The following is a 22,472-nucleotide window of genomic DNA, read 5'->3' as shown; positions in this document are numbered from 1 at the left end:
CATGCACCCGTGCCGTGCCCCTTTCCCCTTTCCTCTGCCTGATTTCAATGGCTGACATGCATTGTGTAGTAAGTATGTACATCCCCCTGCTTTCAGTTAACATTTAGGCATTTTTGTCCCCCATGCAACTTACCCTGCATCTGTGTTATTTCCTGGTTGTCTGCGCTGTCCTGTCCTTGAATTCCTGTGACGATCTCCTCTGGGATGACGGCTGCCACCATCTCCTCCATGTGGTCCAGGGCCTCCTGTTGTGCTGGACTCCCACCTCCAGTCTGCAGTGCTGCCTTCCTGTTCCTTGCCATTTTTTCCTTTGTCCTGCACTTGCAGTCATGCCAGCGTTTCTTTCACTCAGTGATTGTTCTCCATACCTCTGACACACTGTTTATCTTGTCCACAATTTGTTGCCAAATTGCCTCTCTCCTCCCAATTGGCAATTTTGAGGTGACAAAAAGTTGGTGCTGGTGTTCCGTCACCTCTTTCACCAGTATTTCCTGCTCCTCTGCACTGAAACAACACTTCCTTATCTTCTTCTCCCTCTCCTGGGTCTTGTCTGGGTCCTCCTGGCTGGTTCCTGGTCGATTGGGGTCTCCCTGGGGTCTCTCCTGGCTTCTGGGATCCATTTTGGGGCTCCATAGCACATTTTGCTGTGTTTGCGCCGCTTTTTGACACTATTGAGGGGGAAAATGGCGCTTATCCGGTTTGCGACGTCGTAAACCGGATTAGAGTAATTTTCTCCACATTAACGTCATTTTGCTTTACGACATGGCGCAATGGTTAGAGTAAAAAAAATGACTCTAACCCGTGGTTTGCGCCACAGAGCGTCAAAGTATAAATCTGAGGCACGGGTGGCGCAAAAAATGGCGTTAGCCAGCGTTAAACTTTTAGACGCAAAACTGCGTTGGCGCAATTTTGCGTCAAAAAGTATAAATATGGCCCTCAATGTTTCCCACGAGAGCTTGGATTTTCATCCTTGTCTCCAAATAAAGGATGCACACAATTTCTAACACTGAGAGTAAATACTTCTAGGACCACTATTAGGTTAATTTGAGAATGTATAAAGGTACTTGAGAAGTAGACATACTTTTAATTGCTTTAAGTGTTGCTCATAGTAACAGTCCCAGGTTGCTGCATCTGTCAGTTTCCTCTTTACCCTTGTTCATTACCAGCCTTACACTGGATGGAGCCAAATTCATTACACTGGTTCCAAAGACAATGCCCATTTACTTACTGAGACGGTATGTTGTCCACTGTAAACATGTCTTCCTACCTTCCTCGTTCATCGACAGAGGCTGGGCCTGTTTTGCTCACTGACAGACACTGGGCCTACCTTGTTTACCAACAGATCCTTGGCCTGGCTTGTAATCCTTCGAAGCTTGGGCCTGTCTTGTTTGCTGACAGAGGCTGGGGCTGCTTTGTTCCCTTGCAGAAGCTGGGCCTGCCCTGTCAACCTTTAGAAGATGGGCCTGTCTAGTTCACTGACAGAGGCAGGGCCTGTCTTGTCAACCTGCAAAAGCTGGGCCTGTCTTGTTCACTGACAAGGGTTAGGCGTGCCTTGTTCACTAACAGAGGTTGGGCCTGCCTTGATAATCTGCAGAGGCTGGACCTGCCTTTTTTCTGTCAGTGGCTGGGCTTGCCTTGCCAACCTGAAAATGCTGGACTTGCCTCGTTCACCAAGAAATGTTGGGCCTGTCTTGTTCACCTGCAGAGGCTGGGATTGTCTTGTTCACTAACAAAGGTTGGGCCTGTCTTGTTCATGAAAAGAAGCTAGGCCTGCCTTGTTCACCTGCAGAGGCTGGGGCTGTCTTGTTCACAGCTTGAGGTTGGGCCTGCCTTGTTCTTTAACAGAAGCTGAGCCTGCCTTGTTCACCTGCGGAAGCTGGGCTTGTCTCATTCACTGACAGGAGTCAAGCATGCCTTGTTTACTGGCAGAAGCTGGGCCAGCCCTGTCAACCTGCAGAAACTGGGCTTGTCCTCCTCTTTACCTGCAGGAGTAGAATAATGAAAGGGTTATTCGTCTTGAGGCCACATTGGGTAAGGTCCAAATCTTCTCAGAAGGGAGATGTACATGGAATTGATTTAATGTGCTGACTATTGCCAGAGATCTATATCAGATGGTCCTTCAAGCTAAATATTTCATCCATCATCAGTGATGCGGACCAGGCCGTCTGCTACAGATCTGCATCTGAACTATATTAGCAGAAAAAGAACAACACAAAGCTGGGAAGAGTTCCTGCAGATCCCAGGCTGCTGTCACGCCAGCCTAGTGTGCATAGGCTGCATTTCTGGGATCCAGGTTTGTGTTTTACCGCGTCCGGGGCTGCAACACAAACCCAGTAAAACACAGAAACATGGATTATTTCTAGGCTTTGTTTTAAGGTTGTCTCTTTTTCTCCACCCATCTGGAGCCATAGCTCATCATTCTTAAGTATTGTAGAAACCCCATTTTTTAGTTGTGTTTTTTTGGATTTTTTTGTCTTTGTTTTTCATATCACTTAGCTCATAGAGATTTGTTACATCAGATCAACCTTTGCAGAAGACCAGGTTGAACCAGGAGGGGAAGGGATATGCCCTGTTGCCACTGATCCAAGAGGTAGGTAAAGCGGTCAGCTGAGGGCCCTCAAACATCAGCTGGGTCTGAAGACCCACGCGTCTCATTTTGGAAAAATACGTGGCGAGGTAAATCAGCGCTGGAGGTTGGGTTCTGGAGGGACACAACTACCCTCCTCGTACACCACACCCTCTCAGTCTGACTCCCAAGAAATCCTTTGTCAAGAGTCAACAACATCACCAGAGAAAATTATTGGTTAGAGAATGGAGTGTGGAGGAAAGACCTCTGACAGTCATGGGCTCCAGGCACCACAGCGACACCACTAGGAGGAGTTGGAAAGGACCTCTCAGTGATGTGGCTTTGTCCAGGCTCTGGGACAGATAGCTGGCCAGAAAAGTAAGCTTTCATTATTCAAAGTTTAGTAAGCAGTAAGGAACATGGATGAGGTTGATGGTTTATCAGAAATACATGATTGGTATCTGCTGGGTGGGATATGAAATCCAGTTACTAGGGTACCGGAGAGGGACACAGAACTGTTCCTACGACCTACATTGTGTCTTCGGCTAACAATTTTTAAGTATTTAGGGGCATTTGGCAGGTCATGTCCTGGCTCCATGATGCCTAGGAAGTTGAGTGGGAATTAGAAGGCCTTTTGAAGATCTTTGCCCCATATCAGCGGGTAGTGAACCCCTACAGTTTCTGGTCTCTGACGGACAGAAGCAGAAGCAGAAGGCAGAACATTCTAGTGGGTCATGTTTATGGACCATGAAACCAAGTACTGCTGTCTCCAGTTCCATCAGCAAAACATCTACAGCTGAGGCTACAGTGCAGCTCTTATCATGAGTATTTTTTCCACACAAGTGACTTCTGACCTGGAAACAGTTCATGAGAGCTGCTACTCACAGCTTGTGACACTGATGGGAGGATTATCCCCAGCCCCATGCAAGCAATACCCACAGGAGAGGCAGTGCCTCTGACAAACTTAATGCAACTCTCCTCAACCTACTGGCATACATAAGGGAAATTTATTTACTTGCTTTTATATGTGTATACGCCACGCTCTACAATACAGTTATCATGAGGTATGCTGCAGGCAAAAGTAAACATAAATAATAAAATTCACAGACCTATCTGTCCACTGAACTAAATCAGGTCTAGATAGAAAGAGGTGGGTTCTAGCAGCTTTTATGGAGCTCATATAGTTAGGTTTGGATTCTACAAAAGCTGGAAGATCATTCAATTGGACAACAATCGAAAACCTACAGTCACTTTCCCAGTCTATTTGGGCCTTTGGGATCATTAAAAAGTCCTGATTAGCAGATCTCAGAAACCCAACAGTTCAATGTTTACTTTCTCCTGGAGATAAAAAGGGTCTGGGTTGATTTAAGGAAAACCAATGTTATTTTACACCAATAGCCAGTGTCAAGATCTAACTCTCCGTGAAGAGCTATCCTCTTGATGATCAGGCTCAGATGTGCTCTGGTGTTTTGGACATCTTGCACTCCATCAATTTGATATTGGAGGAGCGCGCACCCACCTATTACCATAGTCCACTTTGGAGTTTATAAGCGCTCTGACAATTATCTTAGGGTGTTTCTTGTCAATAAAAGTTGGGGTCTATTTGAAATGCTCTAGATAAAAGAATCTTGATTTATCCACCAAATTGAAAGGTGGCTCAAGGTTTATTAGGCCTCTCAGTCCACCCAACTGGTCCATGCCTTCTGCTCCACAGATGTTGGTAGGTCAAACCGATCATGGGACGATGGGTGGGTCTTCAGACCCCTTGAGTTTAAGTTGCCACCCAGGAGAAGAACCATTGTCTTTGCTCCATTGAGTCTATGCTCACTGTGGTTCATCTCTGACAGTACTTCTTCTCACTCTTGTTCTGGGTCACAGAAGCCTTCCTGAGGCTTTTGGCAAGTGAATCAATGAGTTGAACTTCTGCAGTAGATCTTTAGCCCACGCTGGTCCATTCAGGCCCACCCACTCTTTCGCTAAGGTGATATCCTAAGGAGAGGAACTGGATTTTGCCACCTCGTGCTGTTTGTTGCGATCAAACTGAAAGCTTGCATAGGAGGCGCTAAGATGAGAAGGTGTCCATTGTTCTCTAAGAGGTCACCCATGTGCAACCCTTAGATGAATATCAGACTCTGGGACTGATCCGGCAGAACACTTCTTATACGTGGCAGTCAAACTGGTAATGGCCTGCCTAACACAGCTCCTAAGAGGCAGAGCACGGAGGTGCACTATCAGTCTTGGCGCTTCAGGACCAATCACAGACCATCTGAAGTGTCCTCCACCAGCCGATGCAGAAGGTGAGGCATCACCTGTACTATGCAGTTGGGACCACAATCATTTCACAGTCGTGCAGCGGTGGTGCTGTCTGCTTGAAGCTTTGATGAACCCAAGTAGGACAGGAATGCCAAACCTGATCTGTTGGAGAACTACCATACGAAACACAGCGCTGCGACACCATGGAACGGTCTGCAACGCAGAGTCCCCGAAGGAAGGAAGGAGGCTGATGAGTGAGTTCAGAGTCCATTTCTCCAGATGCCTAGGATCAGTCCTGTGGCTGGAGCTTAAGGTGGAAACAAAGGATACCACGGTCCAGCATGCATCCTCTTCCCATACGGTGGTGCCGCAGTGGTAAACATTCACAGGATCAGGAAGATGCTAGAGTTAGGAGAGATAAAGCGATACAAGGGTCTGCAGATGCAGAACTTAGATGGCCCTCTGTGGCATCCGTGGGGTTCCACTGCAGCTCAGGTCCAGCACTCAATGCCTCACTTGTGGGATGTGGCTTATTGGGTGGCGCCAGGTACCATGTAAATAAAAGCAGGTTATCCTCCTAAATGGAAATGTGTACTCAGAGTTGTTGTTTATAGGAGCAAACCTTGTATAATACCTGTTTAGCTACAGAAAAGAGGTGAAGTAATGATCTCCAGTAAAATCCATAGGTTACTGCCTCATATAGGTCAAAGGTTATAACTCAAAGCAGGTTTGACACAAAGGTCGGAGCTCCCGCTTCTGGGGGACACACAACTCATCTGAGCGTAGCATTGGGAGACACACAACTCATCTGAGTGTACTGGGGGACACACAACTCATCTGAGTGTAGCACTGGAGGACACACAACTCATCTGAGTGTAGCACTGGGGGACACACAACTCATCTGAGTGTAGCACTGGAGGACACATATCTCATCTGAGTGTACTACTGGAAGACACAATTTATCTGAGCGTAGCACTGGGACACACACAACTCATCTGAGCGTAGCACTGGAGGACACATAACTCATCTGAGCATAGCACTGGGGGACACACAACTCATCTGAGTGTAGCACTGGAGGACACACAACTCATCTGAGTGTAGCACTGGGGGACACACAACTCATCTGAGTGTACTGGGGGACACACAACTCATCTGAGTATAGCACTGGAGGACACACAACTCATCTGAGTGTAGCACTGGGGGACAAACAACTCATCTGAGTGTAGCACTGGAGGACACACAACTCATCTGAGTGTAGCACTGGGGGACAAACAACTCATCTGAGTGTACTGGGGGACACACAACTCATCTGAGTGTAGCACTGGAGGACACACAACTCATCTGAGTGTAGCACTGGGGGACAAACAACTCATCTGAGTGTACTGGGGGACACACAACTCATCTGAGTGTAGCACTGGAGGACACATATCTCATCTGAGTGTAGCACTGGAGGACACACAACTCATCTGAGTGTAGCACTGGGGGGCAAACAACTCATCTGAGTGTACTGGGGGACACACAACTCATCTGAGTGTAGCACTGGAGGACACATATCTCCTCTGAGTCTAGCACTGGAGGACACACAACTCATCTGAGTGTAGCACTGGGGGACAAACAACTCATCCGAGTGTACTGGGGGACACACAACTCATCTGAGTGTAGCACTGGGGGACAAACAACTCATCTGAGTGTACTGGGGGACACACAACTCATCTGAGTGTAGCACTGGAGGACACATATCTCATCTGAGTGTAGTACTGGAAGACACAATTCATCTGAGCGTAGCACTGGATGACACACAACTCATCTGAGCGTAGCACCGGAGGACACAAAACTCATCTGAGTGTAGCACTGGGGGACACACAATTCATCTGGGAGTACTGGGGGACAAACAACTCATCTGAGCGTAGCACTGGGACACACACAACTCATCTGAGTGTACTGGGGGACACACAACTCATCTGAGTGTACTGGGGGACACACAACTCATCTGAGTGTAGCACTGGAGGACACACAACTCATCTGAGTGTAGCACTGGGGGACAAACAACTCATCTGAGTGTACTGGGGACACACAACTCATCTGAGTGTAGCACTGGAGGACACATATCTCATCTGAGTGTACTACTGGAAGACACAATTTATCTGAGCGTAGCACTGGGACACACACAACTCATCTGAGCGTAGCACTGGAGGACACATAACTCATCTGAGCGTAGCACTGGGGGACACACAACTCATCTGAGTGTAGCACTGGGGGACAAACAACTCATCTGAGTGTACTGGGGGACACACAACTCATCTGAGTGTAGCACTGGAGGACACACAACTCATCTGAGTGTAGCACTGGAGGACACATATCTCATCTGAGTGTAGCACTGGAGGACACACAACTCATCTGAGTGTAGCACTGGAGGACACACAACTCATCTGAGTGTACTGGGGTACACACAACTCATCTGAGTGTAGCACTGGAGGACACACAACTCATCTGAGTGTAGCACTGGGGGACAAACAACTCATCTGAGTGTAGCATTGGAGGACACACAACTCATCTGAGTGTAGCACTGGGGGACAAACAACTCATCTGAGTGTACTGGGGGACACACAACTCATCTGAGTGTAGCACTGGGGGACAAACAACTCATCTGAGTGTACTGGGGGACACACAACTCATCTGAGTGTAGCACTGGAGGACACATATCTCATCTGAGTGTACTACTGGAAGACACAATTTATCTGAGCGTAGCACTGGGACACACACAACTCATCCGGGTGTAGCACCGGGGGACACACAGTTCATCTGACTGTGGCACTGGGTGGAAGCAGGGGCGTAGCTACCAGTGATGCAGCTGGTGCAATGCACCAGGCCCAGAAGTGGGAGGGGCCCCCTACAACTGCCCCTTAAGCCATGAGAGGGCACTGGGGCTCTTACAGCTCTGGGAGCCTGCTGGTAGCCCCTTCCGATTTCCCCATCTGCAGGTGTCAGATTCTGCGAGCAGAAACCACTGAATCACCTGTGGGGGCACCGCAAAAGCTTCATTGTGTGTGCACTGAGTGACTGAGCCATGTGCATGCTCACTTGTGTAACTGCTGAATGTGCCATTCGGCCCTGACTGCCTGCCGATGCTGCAGCATGGCTTCTGGAGACAACCCAGCTTGGTGGTTGGAGGGCTGGCGCCCTGGTTACTAAAAGAGCACAGATTTATTTAAGACAGCGTACTGGAACTGAGAAAATGAATAATTTGAGCTTTGTTTGTTTCACTTTATGCTAAAAATGCACAGATAACTTTGAAACAGCTTTCTGTGGTCGCTAATGCACAATTCTTCCTTATTAAAACCAGAAGTTGGAATAGTTATCCTTCTGAGACCTGTGGAAACCGGCCAGAATGTCATAAAACAACATGCTGCTCCCCAGAGCGAGACACAGAGAGGGGAGCTTGTAGTAACTGTTATACACAGTATCGTAGTAGAGGTGGGCGAGCCAACAAATTGACAGACAGAGTCGAGCCGAGGGTCTTTCTTAGCTCTAAGAGCCCATCTTGTGACCAGGCTGAGCCATGGGAACATTTGGAAACTGTGCAACAAAAATCATGTAAAAATATGATAATGTGTCTGCAAAATTCAAAAAAGTAAATTCTTTTAACAAGCCTTTCACTTTTAGTACATCAGATTATATCACTGCATTGAGAAGCATTTATTAAGAGTCATAGTTTTTACACATGAACTTAGAAACATTCATGCCCCCACCCTGACAACGATACTATTAGTGAACTAAGTCAGCTGTCATATACACGGAGCAGCATCATAGTCCATTTTGTCAAACACTAAGAGATTTTTGTGCAGCAAACATCCTCACGTTATTCAAGATTTTCCCATATGTAATAATGAAAAAACTAGGAGGCACGATAAAATAAAATAATTGGCTAGTGTCACACAATTTGGTCAAGTGGTCATGCTGGGACTGAACTCAGGTTTTATGGTTTCACATCAGGTAATTCAGCCACTAGATTGGTGTCCTTTTCTCAAACCTGTTTGACTTCAAAGTTTAACACTTTGTCCTTCATTCCTTGTGCATGAAGTTAGAGTGTGGCTTACAGGCAGAAGTCACTTGAAAGTCGAGGTCATATTGGAGTTGTAGGCTCAAGAGGCCCTCGAGCTGAACCAGAACCAGAACCAGGTACCTGGCTTGAACCTTTAGTGGCTCACCCAGTGCAATACCTGTTTTGTATGTGATGATATCTTAGCTTGCACTGCTGCAGACCATCTTATACCAACGCTGTGTGTAAGGGGAACTTACACTGCTGTGAAATGCTGCACATTGTGTGTGTGTGTGTGTTTACACAGGCCTGGACTGCTGCTGCAGATGCTGCCTATGTTCTGTGCATGCGAGGGAAGCTTGCATTGTTTCTGACCAGATCTGTAGTTATTCTGAGTGTGAGGGAAGCTTGTACTCCTGCCCAGTTTTGCGTGTGGAATCTTGCTACACGTGTGAGTCGAGCTTGCACTCATACACCCCAATGTCTGGCCCTGCCGTAGCACACATTTTCCATGTCTTTGAAGAAACCTTGCAGTGGCCCAGCAGTATCACACCTGTTCCATGTCTTTAAAGGAAGCTTGCGCTGACTGGCACTGCAGTACCTCAGTTGTTCTATCTCTTTCAAGGAAACTTTTGGTGCCAATGACCAGTGCTGTGTGTCTTACGCATGTGCGCCAAGGACCTGCTGCACTCCTGGTCCCTGTGCTCTATCTGTTGCCGTGTGCTTTAGTTCTGACCAAAAAGACTATTTTAACTATCTCACCAGCCTCATGTTTTCTCAAAATAATACATAATCTTGTTTAGGAAAAAGGGGCTTTGGGTAAGCCCACTTCAGTTATTTATCAGACGGAGTATTATGCACACACTGATTCAGCTCTTCAAACCATCACACATACAATTGGACAGTGGATCAGCCCACTTCATCCATTGGCTTTATTACCAATGTTTGGCTCTGCCAAGTAGACAACAGCTGGTCTTTAGGATGTCAGGTAGCCTGAGTAACAGTATTTGCCAGCTTACTCTGTGTTACTCTGCATCAGCTCACCTGCAAATGCACACTAGTGCTGATTGAGTAATGAGAGTACCCGCAGCTCTGGACCACAACATTTCTTATGCAGGGGACCAGGCATCACTGCTGCAAGCTTCAAAACCATGCCACATCTTGAAAATTATTCTGTAACCTCTGTTGTTTATACTGTTCGAGGATGGCAGACCAGTGCAAAACTTTACTTTTAAATGTTTTATTAAAGCGCATGCCCTCCGCATTTTTTGGCATATGTTTTTCTTTATTTTAGCATATCCTTAGGCTACAAAGCAAACCATCACTTTGGGGGTTATTCCAACTTTGGAGGAGGTGGTAATCCGTCCCAATTTACCACCAGCCGTATTACGAGTTCCATAGGATATAATGGACTTGTAATACGGCTGGTGGTATATCCGTCACTTTACCGTCACTTTTGGGACGGATTACCACTTCCTCCAAAGTTGGAATAACCCCCTTTGTTTTTTAGAAGGCAAATGGGCCTTTTTTTGATGGCAAGAGTCTCCCCTGCAAAAGTCCACAAAGGTCAGACTCACATAGCCTGCAGTGCTGGTCAACGTGAGGCTGAAGGGAGATTAAATTACGTCAGTGGACATTTGGTCTTCAGTGTAGGTTCCCTCCACAGCTTTGAATTGTACTAGCGGACCGATGTACCAAATTCTCAAGCTGCGCCTCCGAGGTCACCATCAGTCTAAACTTTGACCCTTCCTAGTGAGCGGTGTACGTGTGTGAGCAGTGTGCTTGTGTGAGTGCAGGACAGCCAGCATGTTTTGTAGTACATTGTGAGGGGTGTGCCTTTGTGAATACAGGATTAACACTGTATTTTGCGAGTGCAGGGTAAGTGGTCTACTGGTTGAAAACTGTGTCTGCGTGAGTACAGAGTGAGGCATATACCTGCGTGAGTACAGAGTGAGGCATATACCTGTGTGAGTACAGAGTGACGCATATACCTGCGTGAGTACAGAGTGAGGCATATAGATATACCTGCGTGAGTACAGAGTGAGGCATATACCTGCGTGAGTACAGAGTGAGGCATATACCTGTGTGAGTACAGAGTGAGGCATATACCTGTGTGAGTACAGCGTAAACTTTGTGCCTCTGCGAGGGCAGCAGTGTAAATGTGGGACCCCTGCATGTTTTGTCTTTGAGTGCATGCACTTTACAAGGGCCGAACCTATCGGATTCGGTAATGCGTTTTGGGTTCGTGGCTTCACCTTGCAGAATTGTAGTTCAGGGAGTGGAAATGCAACACTGGGTGCATGAGAATAGTAGTGAGTTTTGATATGGCAGAGCCAGACACCGTCAACGGAAGTTGAGAAGTAGGGCCCACGGCCACTTAACTATGCCACTGGGTAAAAGTCAATTCATTCGAGTTTAGCACTGACTGAATGCAATTAATCTGATCATAGCCCTAAGTGACACGCAAGTTGTCTGTGCATACCTCTGTGCTAAATACAACTCATCTGGTTTTAGCACTGGGTGAAAGTTTGTTCATCTGAGTATGGCACTGGTTAAAATGCAATTCTTCTGAGTGTAGCACTTGTTGAACACAATTCATCTGAGTGTAGCACTGAGCTAAGCACAATTCAGCTGATTGTAGCATGAAGCTAAGCACTATTCAGCTGAATGTAGCATGAAGCTAAGCACAATTCAGCTGATTGTAGCATGAAGCTAAGCACAATTCAGCTGATTGTAGCATGAAGCTAAGCACAATTCAGCTGATTGTAGCATGAAGCTAAGCACAATTCGTCAGAGTGTGCCGCTGGATGACACGCAATTCGTCCGAGTGCAGCACTGCGCTAAACACAATTCATCCAAGTGTCGCACTGGGTCAAACACAATGCTTCTGAGTTTAACACTGAGCTATATAGACCCAGGTTGTCAAAACTATTTATTTTGAACTTATGCTCATCAACCAATCCCATATCTCAATTACCAGCAATTTATGTGGACCGGCGACCTCAGGGCGTGAGCCTGAAGACTTGGTAGTCAATGGTTGAGATCTTGTGACCTACATCGACTTAACCATAATCACCTATCACCTGCCGGTAACCTCCATCCTACGTAGACCTGTGATCTCAGGGCGTGAGCCTGGAGACTTGAGAAGCTCCTCAAGGACAGGGATCTCTCGTTCCCAATTACACAAAACTCACACTGTCCTACACATCCTGCCAGAAAAGCCTGCCAAGACAGAGGGGAAAAACGTGAAAAAGTCCCAGGCGAGGAGGTACTATTTGTTTAAGTCTGTTCCAGAAATAGCTCATAGTAGCAAAATATCTTCTTTCGTCTGCCAATGTTTCCACAATGTAAATGGGAGCCGGGCCGCGAGCTCCCGGGGCGGGCTCCTTAACTCACTGCGCACACCATACATAACTCTAGATTAGGCCCTCGTCTCTCAGCGCCTGCGAGTCATGCGTCCGAACTCACTCATCCGTCGCGACAGACGTCTATGGGACCTCATTTGTAAGCTGACCCATCTGTCCACTACACGTCTGATTTAAAATGGCCTCCTACTAGCGCCGCGTCTTTGGCTTGAAGCCACAGCACTCCTCAGTCTGTGTTTAATGTGTACTTGCGCAGTGCCTGGTTTGCTGTCTATGCCGGCGCATTGTGTCTATCTGTGCATCTGTGCACTGACATTCTACCCCGAGTAGGCTGGGGGCGGGGGGAGGGGGTGTTTACAACACCCAGTAAATAGCACAAACCCAGGGTGAGGTATTTCCCGGATGCAGTAAGTGCTGGGTACTCCTAATAGTTCCCTTTTAAATTAGAAATAACATTCATAAACGCAGTGCTGGCTTCTCATTAGGGTCTGCAATGGAGAGTGACAGCCTTAAGAGGGACACAGTCTGTGAACTGGGCCCAATGGCTCTTTAACAAACATCTGGTTAGCGGGGGACAGGCATTTACCCTCAGCAGGGCACTGGGCAATGTCCAGGGGCAGCGCCAATGGTGGGCCGAGCTTGAGCTCCCTGGGAACCCACTGCATCCCACCTCAGGAGCAGGGCTTCATTGCCCGAGGCAAGAGGATAGACTCTGGCACTCCCCCTCTGACTCCACCCTTTCCAAAGTCGCAGGTGTGGGTGGAGTTACAAAGGTGTGCTTTACAACAGTGCTTAAGTTGTGCTTGTTGTTTCTGGTGCGGCGCACCAGCACTTATTTTTGAGGGCCGCGGCTTATTCTTCTGCCTCAAGCATTTACTGCGAGCAAAAGACACATATGGGAAAGACGGAGCAAGAAAAAAACGAAAAGGCGACACAAAGTGAGAAAGCAGGAAGCTGCAAGAGTGAGCTGAAGGGGCAGGGAGTGGTTGTAAATGGATTGAAGAGGCCCGAGGTGGCTTCAGGATCACGCTGCCTCAGTATTCCGTGATCTCATATTTAATTGCAGCAGCCGCATGTTTAAGAGGAGGACTTTTGGCACAGGCCGGTTTTCCTTTCCAAATTAAGCCCAGCTTTACAACTGCCAACCAACCTTAATGCAGGGAAGGGGGAAGCCATGAAAGACTGGGTGGAGCCATATTGAAACCCGTATATTTCTATATTTATTTATTCATATGACCAAGGCGTTGGAGCTCTTTCCATAAGAAGCAGTATGTTGCATGCGTATAAAACTTTACATACGCAGTACACATGCAGAGTAAAAAGTTACACAAACTTTACGAGATGTAAAAAAGCAGAAGGGTGAGCAGCATAAACACAGCAGAGCGCACCCCGTTACTCAGCAGTAAATCTCTAGTAGCCTCATGAAAATGAAAGATGGGAGGCAGCTTCCCAGGGTGGGGGCGGCGTGTGAAGGCGGGGGGCAGGGAATCTGACAGCGAGGGGGCAGGAGTCTGTACAGGTGGAGCCATCTCTTGCAGCATGGTCTGGACAGGAAGGAGGGGTTCACAGCAAAGCCAGTCCAGGAAGGAGCCGGCTGAGGGGTGGGCAGAAGAGGGACTTTTTAAAATATCTGGAAAAAAGGGGTCGTAAGCAATGAAGTACTTATTTGTAGGCAAAGTTGCAAAGGGTTGCAGATTCTGGTAGCACCGCCAGGAAAAGATTGGGCCATTTTGTTTTCCTTCTTAGATGTCGTGGTTTGAAGAATCAACTCTCAGCACTGGCCGTGATGTGGGCCTGCCAGATTCCTGTTGCTTTGATGCCAGGTACCAGGGGATGGAGGTGTATAGAGCTGTACGAGTGAGGCAGGTCATTTTATATATAGGTCTAGTTTCAGTGGGAAGCCATCAGAGAGTCAGAAGTACCGGTGAGATGTGGTCAGGCCTTTCGGGGCCAGAAACAGAGCTTGCCCACCTGGGTGCACTGCAGTCAAAGAGCAGGATTCACTGAGGGAAGTCGGGGCAGGAGAGAGCTGCAGTAGTCAGTCATTGACAGCAGTAGTGATTGGGCCAGGGTCTTACGATTTTGTTTAGTGATGAAATATGGACTCTCCCAGAGCAGTCACCATTTAAAGTGTGCATTTCTGGCCATGTTGTTGATGTGTAGTGAAGGCAATGACGTCCAGGAGTTTGGTGCAGTCCACGATGATCCGTTTGTAGTCACTGAATGAACTAGTAGTGATGGCTGGGAAGATAAGATGAGCTGAAATTCTGATTTAGATGGATTGTGTTTTCAGTGATGAGTGTTCATCAGGTCTCCAACAGGTTTTCGAGTTTGAGCAAGACTGGAAACGTCACTGGAAGAGAAGACATTAAGATGCACCTGTGCACCCCACGCAACTTGGCACTAAAGGATCCCTAAGTTCTTTAATATGACTCGAAGAGGTTTAATGTATAGAGAGAGTAGGGGCCACAACAGAGCCCTTGAGTTAAGGCAACTGAGCTTGAAAGACAGGAGTCACTTTGTATCCTTTGTGACCTTTTTGTTAAGATGTGAACCACTTGAGGGCCGGGCCATTAATGCCAATCTATTCCTTGAGGGATTCAGTGAGCGTAAAGTGCTTCCCCGTATCAAATGCAGCAGATAGGTCGAGAAGGATGCGGTTATGGCCCTACCATCCCAAAGACATGGCACAAGGACCAGTGATGCTGTCCAGCATGTGCTGAATGAAAAAATGACAGTGGCATGGATGGAGTACGACAAACTTTTGCTCTTGTTATAAACAAACTAAAACAGTTTCTTATTTTTTTCACTACAAACATAAGTTCTCAGCAAGGGCCCTTGTTTTCTGGGACCCTTGCACCCCCTGGCTTGCATCAGATGCGTTTGATTTGTGCAGATTACAAGATTTGACTTTAGGACTATCAGTCACACTTAGGGGACCCCAGAGGTGGCGTTAGCATGGCGCAACGATGCCATGGAAAGAGCAAATCACCATTGAAGATTGTTTTTGTGCAGGAAGGTATCTCTTTTTGCACTAAAACAATCTCCCGCAAAGCAGCCATCTTTGCACCATGCCGCAAGGGTGGCTGCGTTGGTGCTTGGCAGCTAATTTAGTACCTGCACAGGGGGAAACACAGAAATGCGCCATATTCTAGAAAATATGGCACATCCCTGGATTTTAGAAGTGCTGCAGCGCTGCCAATTTTGCGCCACTTTTTGTAAATATGCCCCTTAGAGCCCTGTACATCCCTTCAGTATTTGACTCTGACGATAGCGAGGCCGAGCGGTTGTACGCCACAGTGTCCAGTTCAGGAATAGTGACCTGCATGTATATCAATTACACAATATCAGATACCACCAATGTGCTGGTCACTAGCAGCTCCTAAAAACACCCATTATGGCCCATCCCGGAATGACTTACCGGGGGTCCCGGAAATTCGGAGAAGGGGGAAATAGCAGTGATTACATCCTTTGGGGGAATAACAGGCGGGAATCAGATTTACACTGCAGATTACTGCATGCTTTTGGTCGGTATTTCATCCAGAGATTTTGCCTACTTGCAGGAAATCAAATCTCCAAATCGCACACCATTGAGCCAGTGGTTAGGAGGGGCATAAAGAATAAGTGCTGGTTTAGTAGGTTGTGCAGACCCGACGTCACTCCCCGGAAGGAACCCCAGGTTTCTAAATAATCGAGCACCGGGGAACGCCTGTAGGGTCCATGGGCGAGTCCCCATACGGCTATGAAGGCAGTGGGAAAGCTGCCGGTATTGCCAGGAATAGTGTCTGGGTAGCCCAAATTCAACTGGTAATGCCGGGAACGGCTTCAGCGTCCCATTATCCAAGAGTTGATTGATAGATAAGATGCCCTTAGTCCCCCAATCCTCCCAGTCAACCACTTTCCCCCCAATTAGTAAACCAGCATTGGCCTAGAGTGGCACATGAGTATGAATCCGAGGGTCCACTCTTAGCAGATGGTGAGCCCGGCACCAGGAGTGCAGCATTGTCTGCAAAACTTGTAATTTCAATGGGGCCGGTAACTTGAAACTGACTGTACTAGAACGATTGGGCCACTGACAATGAGTGAGGAAAATGGTGAAAGCAAACATATAAAGTGAGGTATAAAAATACTATTCTAACCCCAAATTACTCACTGTCGAGAGAAGATACTAAGGGAACTATAGATTTACTATACTTAACTCCACATCTACTCATCTACACGAGGGAAGCAGACATGGGAACGTGCAGACTTACTCTACTTAACTCATCATTTGCCTACCTAGATGAGTGTAGAGTTCATAGGGAAGTGTAAATGTACTATTCTTAACTTCACTTCCACCCACCTGGACGAGGAAAGCATAGATTGATTATTCTTAACTCCTCACCTGCACACCTTGATGAGAGAAGCATACCAAGGGAAGTACAGATTTATTTTTTATTTTTTTAATCTATTTATTAACATTTTCAATTTTTGTTCAGTGATCACATTATTTCGTCAAGCTGTCTTCCAGGTTATATCACTTGAGAGTTACAATTCTTATGTTGTTCAGTTTAATATTCTATACATTTGGTGTTTACTATAATTTACATCACTCATCATAGTTTAATATAGAAGGAGGAGAAAATTGGAATAGAGATGGGGAAGATTAGAGGGAGGTTCCTCAAGAGGTTGTGGTCAGGGGAGATGCTCTGTGAAGGCTTTTGGAGTCACTTTTTTTGAGGATTAAGGAAGTAGGTGGGTACGTGGGGGCGTTGGTGGCGAGGTGGAGGAGATATGTGATATGTGTTCTAGTCTTGGAAGAGGGTGGTGTGTGAGGAGAAAGGGGTCTCCCAGATGTGGTGTCTTGTATCTTTAATTTTTTGCATGAGTGTTATGTCCACGGTCTAAGGTGGACGTGTGTCGTCTTTTTTCCTGTATCTGGTCTAGGAAAGTGTCCCATATGTCCGCATTCTTGACTTCAATTCCAAAGTCGCGAAGTGTATGTAGCACTTGTATCTCTGCTTTGACCCAGTGAGCCAGATCTTTGGTCCATTTACGTATCTCTGGAGCGACAGGAGACTTCTAATGTGTTGCGATGAGTCGCTTAAGTATGATGAACGCTAAATCCGCACATCTATGTTTTTGTTTTCTTTAAAGGGAAGTACAGATTTACTAATCCAATGTTTGGTCTCACTTACGGGAGTCAGTGCGCAATGAGGCCTAGAGATAAACCTGAGCCTGTTCACCAGGATTCCTGGCCTTTTCAGGGATTACAGATGAAAAGCACTGCAGCGTAGACCTCACAACCCTCCCAGAAAACCTTGGAAGCCGTTGGGCTGTTGGCCTCCTCTTCTAGGCCGTCTCTCCTCTGCAGTGGACCTTCGAGCACCCCTCTCCACGGCAGGCATGGGTCTTGTTTCCTCGAGGCAGCCACCTGCATTTCTACAATGGATTTTATGGGACATATTTATGAGCCCCTTGTGCTGCCATTGCGTACATTTTTGTGACACAACGGAGACACAAACCTTGCACTCATATCTATGAGGTCACGCAAAGCTACTTTGTGTGGCTTTGAATTGCCTCATAGAAAATCGAGTAAGGCAGTGCAAGTCGCTGTGTTGCCACACTTTGCGCTCAGGAGGCGTTCCATGGGTGTTGTGTTGGGTGTTCCTCCACAATACCCATGGATTTTGACACATCCTCATATTTACAAGAGCTTGTAAACCTGGGGATGTTCCAAAACCTTACGCCTCCCCGGGGAGGCGCACAAGGGGAAATAGTTTTATTTCTCCATGTTTTTTCCCCTTTGTATGTGTGCTGCAATCGGCAGCACACATAGAAAGATAGAAACACCTCTCAGGATTGTTTTTGTGCAGGAAGGTCTCCCTTCCTGCACAAATCAATCCTACCTTTAACGCAGACACCCTGCATCATGGTGCAAGGGTGTCTGCGCTGGCGCTAGGCAGCCCACTGTACGCCGGCACAGGGGAAAGATCAGGAATGCGCGGTATTGCATAGATACAGTGCATTTCTGCCCTTTCCCTTTGACACAGGGCTGCACAGCAAGGTGACTAGCTGCACTGCCCTGCGTCAAAAGCCCATAAATATGGGCCTTGGTCTCCTTCCAGCAGGGATCTTGGTCCTGGCTCTGCCCCAGTCTCGCAGCAGTCAGGCTAACTCCTCACCTAGACCTCAGTATCTTCTCAAGTACGCAGGTGTCCTTGCAGAGTGAGAAATCCTGAAACACTGAACTGTCCAGAGAAGTCAGAAGTTCTCCAAAGGTCTGCTAGTCACCTCCTCTGCTGTGTTTACATTCTAGGGCTCTCCTCCAATCAGATCCTGTGTGCACACTGCATGAATGGTGCATGGAAAGACGATGACATGCTTTCCTGAGATGGTTTCAACCACTTCACGTATCAATGTCTATCGGAAATAGATCAGAACTTCAGACAGGAACATTTCTGCCTGGCACAGATGAGGAATAAAGAAGGACAGGGCTAGAAACACTGGCAGGGAAAAATATGTGGCAAACACATCAGTCTAACCAGGAGATATCTTAGTGAGCACACACCATTGTCATACACCCTGAGGGAAAAATCAAAACTTCAAAAAGAAATAACAGAGAGGGGTGTGGGAGTCCCCAGAGCCTTGCCGGGGACCTTTCTGACCCAACAAGGCCACTGTCTAGTCTCATTCTATGGACCTAACTAGTCCATTGTTACACTTTCCACCCACCTGCCACATGACTAAAATAAACATTTCTACTTTTAGGTCAGTGGACAAAGTCCTAGAAAAAAGACACAAATACAATGAAATAACGTTTTGCAATTGGGAAGTGGCTTGAACTTCCCCATCCTTATTGGAGTAGGGAACAGCTATTTTAGGAGGAAAAAACTACACATTCAGAAGAAGTGCATACCTTCCTGTGCCTCCTTCGGAGTACATGCCAGGTGTGCAGGAGAGTGTACTTTGTTAGTTAATACATTCAATTGGGGTCTTCGCACCTAGTTTTCGGGGGCCAAGGACCGGCCACATATATTGACTGGTCTCCCAGCTCTTCGAAGCAGCATATTTACGTAAAAGACTCTTCAGTGCCAGAGGCATTCTTCTCTATCCCAACTTCTCCCTGGTGCCCTCAGCAGAAACACCCAACCCTGAAGAAGCACCAAGCAACATCACCAAGGATTAAGGTTGTCACCTTCCCAGTTTTTTCCAGCCTGGCCTGTATTTTTAAGTCTACGGTGGCAAAAATATTGGAAACGGTACTAAAATACTGTATTTTTTTGCCTTCTGAAACTTAAACTTAGAACAGAAAACACATGGGGAAAATAGTTGAAATGTACTTGAAAGCTGTCTAAATTGTTTCAGAATGATTATTAGAGCAAACAGGTGGATAATTGTCGAGCTACAAAAGAATCTCAACAATTGTATACATATTCTGTTTCTTCTACCTGTTCTTGATTGTTCCTGAATAGCAAAACTAAAACAATTGGCTGGTAATTTTTCTAATAAAGGTAGGAACCCTACCACGGATATATATATATATATTTTTGCAATGTCCCCTCACTGCATTGCAACTGGAGCGCAAATAGAGAGCAAGTCAAGATACTGTAGAAAAAGACATCTTCAAATCCACCCAAAGACCCTACCACCAGCAGATACAGAACACCAAGTGCATAGTTTTTGAAGATCGCATTGACATTGGCACTAGCAGCAGCCAGGAAATCTTTGCCATCATCAAAGATTTCAATGTGCCAACTGCTGCCTCCAGCAACATTGCGCCATGCAGGGCTAGGAACACACACCTACTCAGCACCAGGACACCCTTGCAGGTGATACTGCACTGTGCAAATACATAAATACAATTACATAACAATCTTACACTGTTTTTTTTTACTCAAAGATTTTTTTAAAAACTATTACAGGAAACTGAACACCAGATCCACTGAAATTTCCAGTTTGCATGTGGCGCCAGGGATATGGAAGCACAGGGGCCAGGCATTGTTTCTTTCTGTCTGATATCTCTGTCCCATTGACTGGAGCGTTCTACAAACAGTAGCATAAAGCCTGAGGAGACAGTGGGTTATCAAGGGCACCTGAGTCCTACGAGGGGCAGAGGGCCCAGTGCTATTCAAACATACAGCCAAGGCACTCTCTCCGGTGAACCCCAGTGACCCCCTTCTTTGGAGCAGTTTCACCTTCACTTTAGCAGACCTCTCCGACTCTTTCCCTGTTGTTCCATTGTGGGATTTGCCACATTCACTACATAACCCACCATCTACTGCATAATCTGCAGATTATTTTAAAAAAAGGAGTTTCTAGCTCATATGGATCAAAAGTTATTTTGATTGTGACAGCCTATTTTGCTACCAGTATCAGTCTGCGCTATAGGGCATCTGACTGTGTCCAAAATGCTAGTGTGATAGGTGAGCATGTGGGCCAGATTTTTCGCCATTTGTGGGCATGTTTTGTAGTCTGCTGTGACAGTTGTTACTGCTGATTTCCCTTGTATTAAAACAAACATTGCTGGCAGCAGCTCAAATCCATGCAGTTTTCCACAGTTTGCAAAACACTCATAGAGATATCATTGGATGTTCAAAACTGACCCCATTTTCAAATTTGGCCCACCCTTTTAGCTCTCTCATTCGCTAAGGGGGGGAGGCGCTTTTATTTTAAGGCCGGTCCTGTTTTCTGTTCCAGTCCAATCCTGGATGCTGTTTGCCGGAAGGCCCTATGCAAAAGTTGACTGGTCATCTTTTGGTTGCTTATTGCTGTATTTGGATGGCAATGGGGAGGGTGAAGTGAATCCTATTTAGTTTTAATGGGAAGCAGGAGTTAGTTTAGCCTTCTGGATTGCAGACCTGTGCCCCCATCACCCAGTGACGTTTACCCTACTTAGCTTGCTCTGTTTTAGCACAATTATTTAATTATATCTTTCCAAGACGGCTGCATTGTTTTTAGTTAGGACAATGTTTTAGTTTCATGCTATCAGTGCTACTCTGCTAAGATGTCACTATCAGCGCCAAAGATAGATAAGATGTAGGTAATCACAGTAGGTACTTCCCCACTTTGTGCTTTCGAGGGAATTGTTTATATAATTGCCACCCCAAGCATGTCTTGTTACCTATTGTTTGGGAACAGACCTACATCAAGGGTCCGATCAGATCTGTACTAATGCACCTCACACAGACAGTTAGAGGGATTCCTACCAGAAGCCATCGACGCTATCCATGCTGCACGTAGCTTTGATGCTGACCCAGTCTACGTGTCCCCATGGAGTCTGATCCAGAGACCTCATTCCAAAGTAACGATGGTTGGGGGGCTCTTCTCATGGACATGGTACTGACAGATTAGGTCTAACACACCTAGCTCCTTTTAGGTTAGGGGTTAGGTACATCATGCTAGAGTACTAGGACATATTTCATATCTCATGTCATTTCATGTTGTTGCAAGATGGTGGGGGTCTTTGTATTCATGACTCTTTTTCACAATTCTCTTTCTTGCATTATTCATTATCCTAATCATTGCAGCCCATGCAACTTAACAAAGATTGCAGTTTTGTTAAAAAAACTATTGAAAACTTTACTGCATAGCCTTCGTTGTCTGTGTTTGATTGAGACATGTTGTTCATGTGAGAAAGGGGTAATCTCCATTTAACCACAACACTCCCTGAGATGTCGCACTCTTGAGTCCATGCGTAAAGGCTGCCACAAATCACCTTTTACCATTTGGGTTTTTTGGTGAGGTGCTGCTTGTGAGCCGGGAGGGTTGGGACAACAGTTGCGACTTGTAGGATTGGCATAGTCGCCTACAAACATAAGTACTGCCATCCTTAAACCAGCAGTCTTGCCTAGAGCAAGAGTCAAACTACAACAGGTGGAGGTAAGTCGCAGTTTCTTAACATTGTCTCTTCGTGACCTCATCAACGGCACCTGGGCACTGCTGCCCACACCAAACCTCTTTGTGGTGTGAAACCTGACCAAGCCAACTCTCCTCCCAACAGCCAGCCTCCCCTGATTGGAGTATCCTGTGCTCTGGCTGGGTTGCACCCTATGAGCACCACTGTGCTGGGTGCAGGTGCTTCTAAGAAGCACCTGTGCGCCTACTGAGTGGTACAAAAACCTGAGAATACGTTTAGATGGCATTTCAAGGAACCCCGTCTGGCACACTTTGCTCTCCGCTGATGACGGCCGAAAGCCAGAAACACGTGTCTGGAGATACGACATTCACCGCACCAACTTATGGTGAAAAACTTTCTACAACGTTACAG

Source organism: Pleurodeles waltl, chromosome 4_1 (assembly GCF_031143425.1).
Source record: "Pleurodeles waltl isolate 20211129_DDA chromosome 4_1, aPleWal1.hap1.20221129, whole genome shotgun sequence".
NCBI lineage: Eukaryota > Metazoa > Chordata > Amphibia > Caudata > Salamandridae > Pleurodeles > Pleurodeles waltl.
This window is presented reverse-complemented; position numbering follows the sequence as displayed.